The sequence below is a fragment of the Microtus ochrogaster genome, chromosome 8 (assembly GCF_000317375.1).
Source record: "Microtus ochrogaster isolate Prairie Vole_2 chromosome 8, MicOch1.0, whole genome shotgun sequence".
NCBI classification, from domain to species: domain Eukaryota; kingdom Metazoa; phylum Chordata; class Mammalia; order Rodentia; family Cricetidae; genus Microtus; species Microtus ochrogaster.
Window position 1 is genome coordinate 40,014,745 of NC_022015.1, and position 10,662 is coordinate 40,025,406.

A 10,662-nucleotide genomic window follows, 5' to 3' on the forward strand; every position below is an offset into this window, starting at 1 on the left:
GAGACCAGCCTGGTCTACAGAGCTAGTTCCAGGACAGGCTCCAAAGCCACAGAGAAACCCTGTCTCGAAAAACCAAAATAAATAAATAAATAAAAATAAAATAATCAAAGCTGGCTTTGGAGTTGGACACTGGCTGTGTTCTTTAAATCCAAGCATGCTGTTAAAATAAAAATTCACAGTTTCTGTCTCATGTCAGGAGTCATGATATGGGACAGAAAGAAAAAACAATTTAGAAAAAATTTTACTTTTCTTCATACCTATTTTTGTCTCTATTGTACCTTTCATTGAATATATATGTTTGTATAAATAATGTTTAAGTTTTCCACAATGAACAATGAATTTTCCTGCAGTAATCTTTTAAGTTTTCAGAAAAAAGATGGGCCTCACAACAACTCCACCTGGTTGACATGATATCATGATGCTGATAGCACTACTAAAAGACCTGTTTTGGGTACCAGCTGCTCAAGATGGTTCCAACTTGTTTAGGTGAAATGGTACATTTTTTTTTTTTACAACGTTCTTGCCAGAACTCCAAATAGGAACCTCATAATAACCCTACCAAATACTCAGAGACTATCTGCAATTAGTAAATGGTAAGACAGGAATCCTGGAACTTAACCATCATTGTATTTTCACAGGATCCTATAGAAAGAACATCTCCCCCATGACAGCTGGAAGTAATTCTAGAAGATGATGTCACCTCTCCCAACAAAGTTTGTCCTCAGGGTTAGGGACATCATGTAGGGGTTGATTATAATTGTTATAGGGTTAGGGGTTGGAGAAAAATTAGATAAACTCAGAGATCCCTTTTAAAAAAAGGAAATTGGACAGGATAATAGATTAGTGTGCACTTACTCACACTAATAACAACAGTGAGTAATGGAGTGAGCACTTGTGAGCTATTATTTATAGGTAATTTACACAGGTACAGATTTCTTGTATATGGATACAAACTTAAATTATATTGAATATGTTCCTACTTTTGTCTACAATATCTGTATACCTAGGCAAAGTTATTTTGTCATATTGAATGCATGCATGCTTCTACCTCTGCTTAAGACATTTTGTATACTGATACAATTTTAGGATATATTTATCACATTGTAATACATTTCTACCTCTGATCAAGGTACTTATACGTTGTTAACATTTTGAGATCATTGTCCTCAATTATTGCACAGTTGTTTAACGATTGTTTAATATTATAATATGAAGTCTTAGTCTTTAAGTTATATAGATATTAAGATTCATAGGTCAATAGTCATCCATGTTTGTCATAGTTAGACTAATCAGGTTCTTTAGATACATAGAGATTGTATTCTGCATAGATAGGATCTTCAACCACTTTAAAGAGCTGTAGAATATGGCATTTAAATAACTTAGGGTTCTGCTGACATGAGACACAATTGCTCCTGACAGTACTGATCTATTCCCGAGAGAATGTTGATCACCGAAGACACTCCACTTGAAGCTCGTTTTCTTCTTGGCAAAACTGGCTTTTGGGCAAAGAACTGCCCATGATTGACCACTGACAAAATGCATGATGTTCGGACAGGACAAGCAGGATACAAGAAAAAAAGACTGTCAGATCTTGCCAAGACAGAATAAGGCGGTTTTGAAAAATTTTCCTTCCTCTGAAAATGGTCTGTCAGTTACTCTAGGCCTTAGCCAAAGCTGGTTGCTCCAATGCTGCAAATGAGACTTTGATGATTGCCCAGGTGGCCAGTTGTCTCTGTCATTTGTTGCACATTTTGAAAGTTGCTTGACTGCACTTCCTGCTTATTCAAGTAATATTATTTCCCTTCTCGGGTCTTCGATGAGGTTGAAGACTAGATAGTTGTAGTTACTTTCCTCTCATGACTTGGCCAAGTTATTTATTTTACAAGACTTAAACTCATTAGGATAGGATAATTATTGAAACATTTTTCAGATGTTTCTTGCTTGATATTGTTTATGCTGGTTCTAATTCCAATTTTTATACCTGATATTTGCTCTTATTGTATATAATTTTGTATTAGGCTTAGAAATTTAGGTACTGTAGGAATTCCTACAGCCAGCAGCCTTTAAGTTACCTGCCCACTTGGGCGTGGCCTCATACACTATATGCAGATGTAAAGTGCACGCCAGCCTCTCTTCTGGATGCGGGATTCAGTTGCTGTCCCCCGTTCCAGCAGAGGACTGTAATCTGTGAGTCTACCCCTAAATAAATAACCCTCTAGGGCTGGAGGGATGACTCAGAGGTTGAGAGCACTGACTGCTCTTCCAAAGGTCCTGGGTTCAGTTCCCAGCAACCACATGGTGGCTCACAACCATCTGTAATGGGGTCTGGTGCCCTCTTCTGGCCTGCAGGGATACACGCAGACAGAATATTGTATACATAATAAATAAATCTTTTTTTAAAAAAACCCTCTATTATACTCAATTCTGAGCTACTGTGGGATTTCTTTTAAGCGTCCATCTTCAGCAAGAAAGCATCAGAGATACCACAGCACAAGCAGATGTTTGAATGCCAGAAGTTAAGATAGCTGAGAAGAGCAGCAGAGAATGGAGGACAAATCAGCAATGAGTAGTACCTAGCCTCTAAATCACCAATTTTTTTTTAAGGCCTTCACTTTGTTTTATTCTTATGTCCAAAGACTGGCATTCATCTTTTCCACTGGGTAGAGTCTTGAAGAATCCATTCGAGGTCGCTTAGTCCAACTTAATGAAGCCGAAGTCCTTCGCGTACTGCCGGAAACACTGGCGGCACATGTTCAGCCTGTAATTCCGGATCAGACCGTGGCAGTTTGAGCAGCCGCGGTAAGAGCGGGATCCCTGGCCGAACTTCCGCGGGTGACTCCAGTAGAGCTGCTGGTGACCCATGTTGACTCACTGACGGCCAACGAGCCAAAAGGCAATCACCAATTTAACACTACACTTTTATTTTTCATTTATTATTATTTTTTTTTTTTTTTGGTTTTTTGAGACAGGGTTTCTCTGTGGCTTTGGAGCCTGTCCTGGAACTAGCTCTGTAGACCAGATCCGCCTGCCTCTGCCTCCCGAGTGCTGGGATTAAAGGCATGCGCCACTATCGCCCGGCTTTTTATTTTTTATTTTTCATTTTAAAACAAAATTGTTGTGAGACACCATAACACACTGTAGGCTAGGCTTTCCTGGAATTTTACTTTGTAGCACAAGGTTGTCTTGACCTTGTGGCTATCTTCCTATCTCAGCCTCCCAGGTCTAGGATTACAGATTGAAGATACCATGCTCAGATTAAATTAATTTTCAAAATAACTTTATTATAATTTACAAAAAATAAAACACAGGCTGGAGGTCTAGCTCAGTAGCTAATATACACCAGGTATTGACAGTACTTAGCACCAAAAGTAATAAAAAACACGGAAGCAGAAAGAAAGGGACAAATAAGAGGAACAGTTAAGAAAACATGCCCATCTTATGTGAGTTGTTTTGTGGGGTTTTGAGGGTGTCAAAACCTGAGAAAGGGTCTTGCCCTGTAGCCTGGTCTGGCCTCAAACTGACTATGCAGCCCAGACTGGTCTTACACTCATAATCCTCCTGCCTCCTGAATGCTGGAATCACCACTGTGTGGCACTATGTCCAACTTCAAATGCACCCATATAAACAAGCAGTTCAGTGAGTTCCAATGTACATGCCACTACCACATCAAGATCTAGAACAGCTTCCTCCTGTCCACCCTCTACCCCTGCTGTATGGCCCTGCTGACTCTACAGTCTGTCAAGTTGGCTTATTTATTTTTAAATCAGGTGGTGAACTCCAGCACTAGAGAGACAGAAGCAGAAAGCTCTCTGTGGGTTGACGACCAACCCACAGCTTCAAAGAGGTTGTTTCAAAAACAAAACAAACAAACAACCAAAAGCAGAAGTGATACTTGCTATTAACCACTCCAGCCTGAAATTTAAAACTGTCTTTTACAGTATTTTACATTATATGTGTGTGCATGTGTGTGTTTGCACACATATACACAGCAAGTTTGTGAAGGTCAGAGGCAACTTGTGGGAGTCATCTCTTCCCTTCCATCACATGGGCTCCAAGGACTGAACTTGGTTCATCAACACCTGGCTTCAACACTTAAAAAAGGCTGAGTGGAGCTGGGCGATGGTGGCGCACACCTTTAATCCCAGCACTCGGGAGGCAGAGGCAGGAGGGTCTCTGGGAGTTCTAGGCCAGCCTAGTCTACAAGAGCTAGTTCCGGGACAGGCACCAAAGCTACAGGGAAACCCTGTCTCGAAAAACCAAAAAAAAAAAAAAATGCTGGGTGGTATTAGCGCATGCCTTTAACCCCAGTACTCGGGTCCAGGACAGCCAAGGCTACACAGACAAACTCTATATCAAAAAACAAACCAAAAAATATTTTTTGATTCATTTTATGTTATGAGTGTTCTGCATGCATGTATGTGTACAATGTGCACACAGTGCCCATGGAAGTCAGAAGAGGCATCCCTCTGTATTAGCCACTCTAGTTATCATATTATACCCATCACTCATGTGAAGTTATACACAGAAGACAGGTTGACTTGTTCATCATTGTGCTTGAAGTGATTTTCCAGTTATATTTTTCCTCACTGAGAAAGGAAAAGTCTTATCTTATACTTCTGCTCAACCCCTCCTACAACAGCCGCACACACCACTAACACCAAGTGAACAAGAAGAGTGGCTGCAATCCCCCTCTGGCCTTGCTTCATCCTTCAATCAGCTAGTCCTCTTTGATTAGTTCCTCATCAGAGCCACCAAATGGAACATACAGGAACCAGAAGAAACATCAACAAGCCAGGCATGGTGGCAAACGCCTTTAATCCCAGCACTCAGGAGGTAGACACAGATGGATCTCCTCCGAGTTCGAGGCCAGCCTGGTCTACAAAGCGAGTTCCAGGACAGCGGGGCTATACAGAAACCCTGTTTCAGAAGAAAAAAAAAGTGAATAGTAGGAGTTTGTGCTGAGAACCTGAAAATACTGGCCATCAGGCCATCAAGGAAACCTGTTGAGTAAAGTGTGCCTCTGCTTCAATCCCTTTTGTCCTCATTTCTGCAGAGTATGTGGGAAGAAGGGAGAGAGGGAGACAGAAGAATGAGGAGGGAAAGGCAGAAAAAAGAAAACCAACCGGTCTTCTGCACTTACAGAGAGGACCCAGAACCAGATAAGGTGGCTGGCCACCTTTACAAAGACAAATCTCAGCCTGACTACAGCTAAGCAATCATTAGGAAAACAAAAACCAGTTAAGGAAGACATTGGAGAAATGCAGGATGGGGAAGGAAAGAAAAGCAGTTTACCCCAACCTCACCACAGACACTGGCAGTGAGGCACACAGAGGAGGTCCTGTCACTAGCAGAGCACAACAGGTCTCCCTCCCTCCCTACTTGCTGAAGCTTTGCACACCTGCAGTTCTGGGCGGCACGAACAGCAAGGCCCTGAGCTGCCAGTTATGCCCCACTTATCTCTGTGCTTGGTTAGTTCTTTGCTGCCTCCAGAAATAAAAGTTAGAACCTGATATTTATTATGCCACTATATGATAAACATAAACTCCAGAAGCTCTGGATGCAGAGGATACAGCTCACTTATCCATGTCCTCTCCTGGATAAGTACAGCTTAAATTAACAATTCTCAAAATTCCCAAAGGTGTCCAAAGTATTTAAAATTGCTGGGTCAAAGATTCCTTTTTGCAGCAGTCAACCACAAAGGATTTCAGTGTTACATACAGAAGAAATGATGGCAAGACATTCTAAATATGGACAAACCAGTAATTTAAATCCTTTTCTGAGCGGCTGATGCTTCCTTTTCAGTTCAATATAAGATTCTAAGTCAGATTCTGGTAAATGAAAGCAAAACCTAGCCTTCAGGTTCCACTGGGATTTCCTTGGGGGTAGCCTGTTCACCAGTTGTGAATCTCTTCTGCCCAATACAGATGTATTTCACAGCAAGGAAACACTCCTCAAATACTGGAAGTCAAGGGCAAAGCTAAGCCCCAAAGCAGTCAGTCTCTCTTGGAGTCCTGGAGTATTCTCCAGCAACCCCTCCTTTGTCTCTAGCCAGCAGGAACTGTGTATAACTATGAGACCCTGGCTGATCTAGATCAGAAAACAGCTGGAAACTAGCACATACTATCTTCTCAGCTTTCTGGCCCCAGAGGCTCATACTAGGAGGTGTGGCCTTGTTTGAGGAAGTGTGTCACTGAGGTTTCAGAAGCTCAAGTCATGCTAGAGACTCACTGTGTCTTCCTGCTGCTGCAGATCCAGATGCAGAACTTTCAGCTACCTACCCAGCACCATGTCTGCCTACATGTCAACATGCTTCCCTCTATGACAGTAAGTGACTAAACCTCTGAACTGTAAGCCAGTCCCTTGTGGACAGTAAATTAAAAAGTTCATAAGAACTAGGCATGGCGACACACAAGCAGATCTCTGACTTCAGTACAGCCAGAGTTATAAAAAAAAAAAAAAACTTATCTTAAAAAACAAAAACAAACAAGCAAACAAAACAAAGAGTTCATAAGAATATAAACCCTCACACACGACAGGCTGCCTATACTGTGTGTCCACAAGGAAGGAAGCTGACCTCCCAGACAACTAAAACCAGAAGAGAGTGTGATCGCTTCTACACAGCACACCAACCTCAAACTGAGGTAGACTACAAGTGGAAAGACAAGTGAGAAGCCAAAAGCAGAAAAAGGCGGAAGGAAGGTGAGGGTAACACCAAGGTCAGTTAATGTGAAAGCAAACCAGGTCTCAGAGGGTTTCATAATCAAACAGGCAGTCAACACCAAACAGGAAGGCCATTTGGCCCTCCCTGCTTTCTGCTAAAAACAACAATGAGGAAATACAGTTATGTCACACAGGCATTCGACAGACTCCAATTTGTCGACAGACTCCAATTTGCCTGCCTGAAATACAGTTTTCTTTCTTTCTTTCTTTCTTTTTTTTTTTTTTGGCTTTTCGAGACAGGGTTTCTCTGTGGTTTTGGAGCCTGTCCTGGAACTAGCTCTTGTACACCAGGCTGGTCTCGAACTCACAGAGATCCGCCTGCCTCTGCCTCCCGAGTGCTGGGATTAAAGGCGTGCGCCACCACCGCCCGGCTGAAATACAGTTTTCTAATTCTGCTTAATCAACAGAATTTTCCAGATCACTTATTGGTGATTCTGCTCATATAAAATAAACCCGTATTTCAATATATAAATGCTTAGGAAGAGATCTGGCCAAAGTCTTGAGATTTTTGTATGGGAGGACACAGAGGTCACAAGGGACAGATTTCCAATTATATCCTATATATTGCTTAAGCACTTTATTCATATATGCTTGCTGAAAAATAAAGTCTTTGTTTTGTTTTAGAGAGCAACTCATGTAGCCCAGGCTAATCCTGGTTGTACTGTGTAGTCAAGACTAATTCTGATGCTCCTGCTTCTGATTCATCCAAACTTCTGGAATTACAGGTAGAAGCACCATACTGGTCCTGGAAGAAAAAAAAAAAAAAAAGACTGCCTTCTTTTTTGGTTTCTTGAGATAGGGTTTCTTTGTGTAGCCCTGGCTATCTGGGAACTCGCTCTGTAGACCAGGCTGGCCTTGAACTCAACAGACTTACCTGCCTCTGCCTCCCAAGTGTTGCAATTAAAATAAAAGATTAAGAAACGTATCACAGGCCGGTATACAGAGTGTGAGTTCGAGACCAGCCTGGTATACAGAGCTAGTTCAAGGACAGGCTCCAAAGCCACAAGAAACCCTGTCTCGAAAAACCAAAAAAAAAAAAAATGTATCACATTATTTATCTGGGAGTATGTGCACTATGTATGGAGATCAGAGGACAACTTGCAGGAGTTGGTTCCTTCCTTCCACCAAGCAGGTCCCAGGGAGCCAACTCATGCCATCGGGCCTGGTGGTAAGCACCTTTACCCACTAAGCCATTTCACTTGCTCCAAATAAAGTCTTTCTAAGCATTTGAGTGTTTTCCTGCATGTCTGCATGTGCACCACATATGTGTGTCTGGTGCCTGTGGAAACCAAGAGTCATCAGATGCCCTGGAACTTGAGTTACAGTTGTGAACCACTATGTGGGTCTTGGGAACTGAATCTGGGTCTTTGATAGATCAGCAAGTGCTCTTAATTACTAAGCCATCTCTCCAACCCCTTCCCACACCAAAAGAAAGTGTAGAAGAAAATATTGAAAAATTTTATGAACTAAATGGAGGAAAAACAAAAGTTGAAAACTAGCCTTGATATTCAATAAAGTACACTACCCATTATCACACTCGAGTGTGATTATAAGACCATCCCATGGGGCTGGAGAGATGGCTCAGAGGTTGAGAGCATTGCCTGCTCTTCTGGAGGTCCTGAGTTCAATTCCCAGCAACCACATGGTGGCTCACAGCCATCTGTAATGGGGTCTGGTGCCCTCTTCTGGCCTGAAGGCATACACACGGACAGAATATTGTATATATAATAAATAAATAAATATTTTTAAAAATTACTTAAAAAAAAGACCATCCCATATCCCCCACATCTCAGTGCAGCTTTTAGGACATCCAAAAACAGCTACAGACAGCAACAAGATACACCGTGTATAAGACTTCCTCTATTATCAAAGCTAAGTTGTCATATCTCAAGATCTGAATGTTTAAAATATCCTTGGTCTTACATCTTCCTATCACACTAAACACTCTGCAAACACTGTGAAACTGTCGCACTTGGGTTGTAAGTGCTGACTCTTTGGAACTGAAACAAACCAGCTTTGATGACAAGGGGCAAGCAGCAGCGCTACAATCACAAAATGGTTTGACAAATGGAAACAGGACAAGATTCCCACAGGAATGAACCAGAGCTGCTGGTTCAGGAAGAGGAATATGAATGCACAAGCTGAGTCAGAAGGTGAGCAGGAAGTATGGAAATAAAAAGTCACCTCGCCAGGAAAGGCAAAGCATATTTATATGTCAGTCACCACAGATTTTTTTCTTCAATTTTGTTGAGATACGGAACATATACTCTAAAATGGATCTGCTGTAACTGTGTTTCGGTATTTTTGTTTAGATTTTTTTGGACTGGTATTCACAATTATGTAGATCAGACTGGTTTCAAACTCAGAGATCTATCTGCACGTCTCTTGGGTGATGGGATTAAAGGCATGCAGCACCAACCCTGGCTTCTACATGTTTTGATAAATGTATACCCTGTATAATCACCACCATTTCCAAGACACAGAGACTTCTACAGCTTAAGTTTTCTTGTGTTGTGCCCATCCTTTTGATTTCTCTTATCCTAGGCTACGGTTGTTGAGTATATTTCTGTAAATGAAACTATGGACTTTAGAATTAACTGATGAATCTTTTGAGAAACTGTCGATCTACCTTTCAAAACTGCTACCCCACCTGATGTTCTTTTGCTTTTATCAATTTTACATACCACATATGGTAATTCTAATGACAGACTTGAGTGGTATCTTGCTGCTATTTTGTTTGTTTTGTTTGTTAAATTTATTTTGATACTGGGTCTCACTATGTATCTCTAGATGGTCTTCAACTCAAAGATCTGCTTGCCTCTGTCTCCCAGTGTTGGAATTAAAGGCACATGCCACCACCAGATTGTTTAATTTGCACAGCTAATGATATTCAACATACATTCCTGTGCTTATTTCATGTTTTTTTTAATGTCCTTTTAAGTCTGTCAGTTCAGAAAAGCTTAGTAAATTTGGAGCTTGCTGATTACCTCGGAAGACCATCATCTATCACCCATTTACTCATCTTGGTACTATGAGGTCAAGCTATCATCTCTATTTACAGATAAGGACACAGATATCAAATTCCTTGATCAGGAAGACACAGAAGGAGAGTTGCAGAGGAGCAATATGGCTAGCCTGGACATCTATCTCTCTAAAGTCCATCTTCTTCAAACTGGGTCCTGCTGAGCAGAAGAGAATGGGGTACCTGGTCTAAGCTGAACTTCTGAAGGCAATACAGACAGCCAAGTCAAAAATGGTGTGAGTTGAATCCTAAAGGCAAACTGGAGGTTCTTGAGACTCATTTTAATCAGAATGTTTTTGTGGGATTGTGTTGCTGCTGTTGTTATAGGCACTCATGTAGCCCAGGCTGGTCTTGAACTAATCATGTAGTAGAGAACAATCTTGAACTCTGGAGCCTCTTGTCATTATATACTAAGTGTGGGGATTACAGGAATGAACTATAAGACCTAGCTAGTTAGATCAATAAAAAGTCTAGATAAACCAATTTCTCACTCAAATTAATGGGAATTATTCTGATATGGTATAGTTCTGATATGTTTGTGGCAAGCTTTCATGTTGGACTATGTTTGGATCTCCAATCCCCAAATAACGACATGGAGATTTACTATTTTTATGAAAAGCTTGGCCTTGGGGCTGGAGAGATGGCTCAGAGGTTGGGAGCACTGACTGTTCTTCCAAAGGTCCTGAGTTCAATTCCCAGCAACCACATGGTGGTTCACAGCCATTTGTAATGAGATCTGGTGCCCTCTTCTGGCCAGCAAGCATACAGACAGACAGAACACTGTATACATAATAAATAAATAAATGTTTGAAAAGCTTGGCCTTAAAAGCTTTAGGCTTTTTCTCAACTAGCTCTTACAACTTAACCCGTATTTTTTTTAATCATTTTTTTTATTGAGAAAAGGAAAAAAAAACAAGTTT

At 41.2% G+C, this 10,662-nt stretch overlaps 1 protein-coding gene and 1 pseudogene across 1 annotated transcript in view; both read right to left on the minus strand.

Annotated features, from left to right (window-relative positions):
• The window catches only part of Pacs1 (phosphofurin acidic cluster sorting protein 1), a 146,063-nt gene that overhangs the window by 97,247 nt on the left and 38,154 nt on the right, over positions 1 to 10,662 (minus strand). The window lies entirely within an intron of this gene.
• On the minus strand, positions 2,618 to 2,875 carry LOC102000792 (annotated as a pseudogene).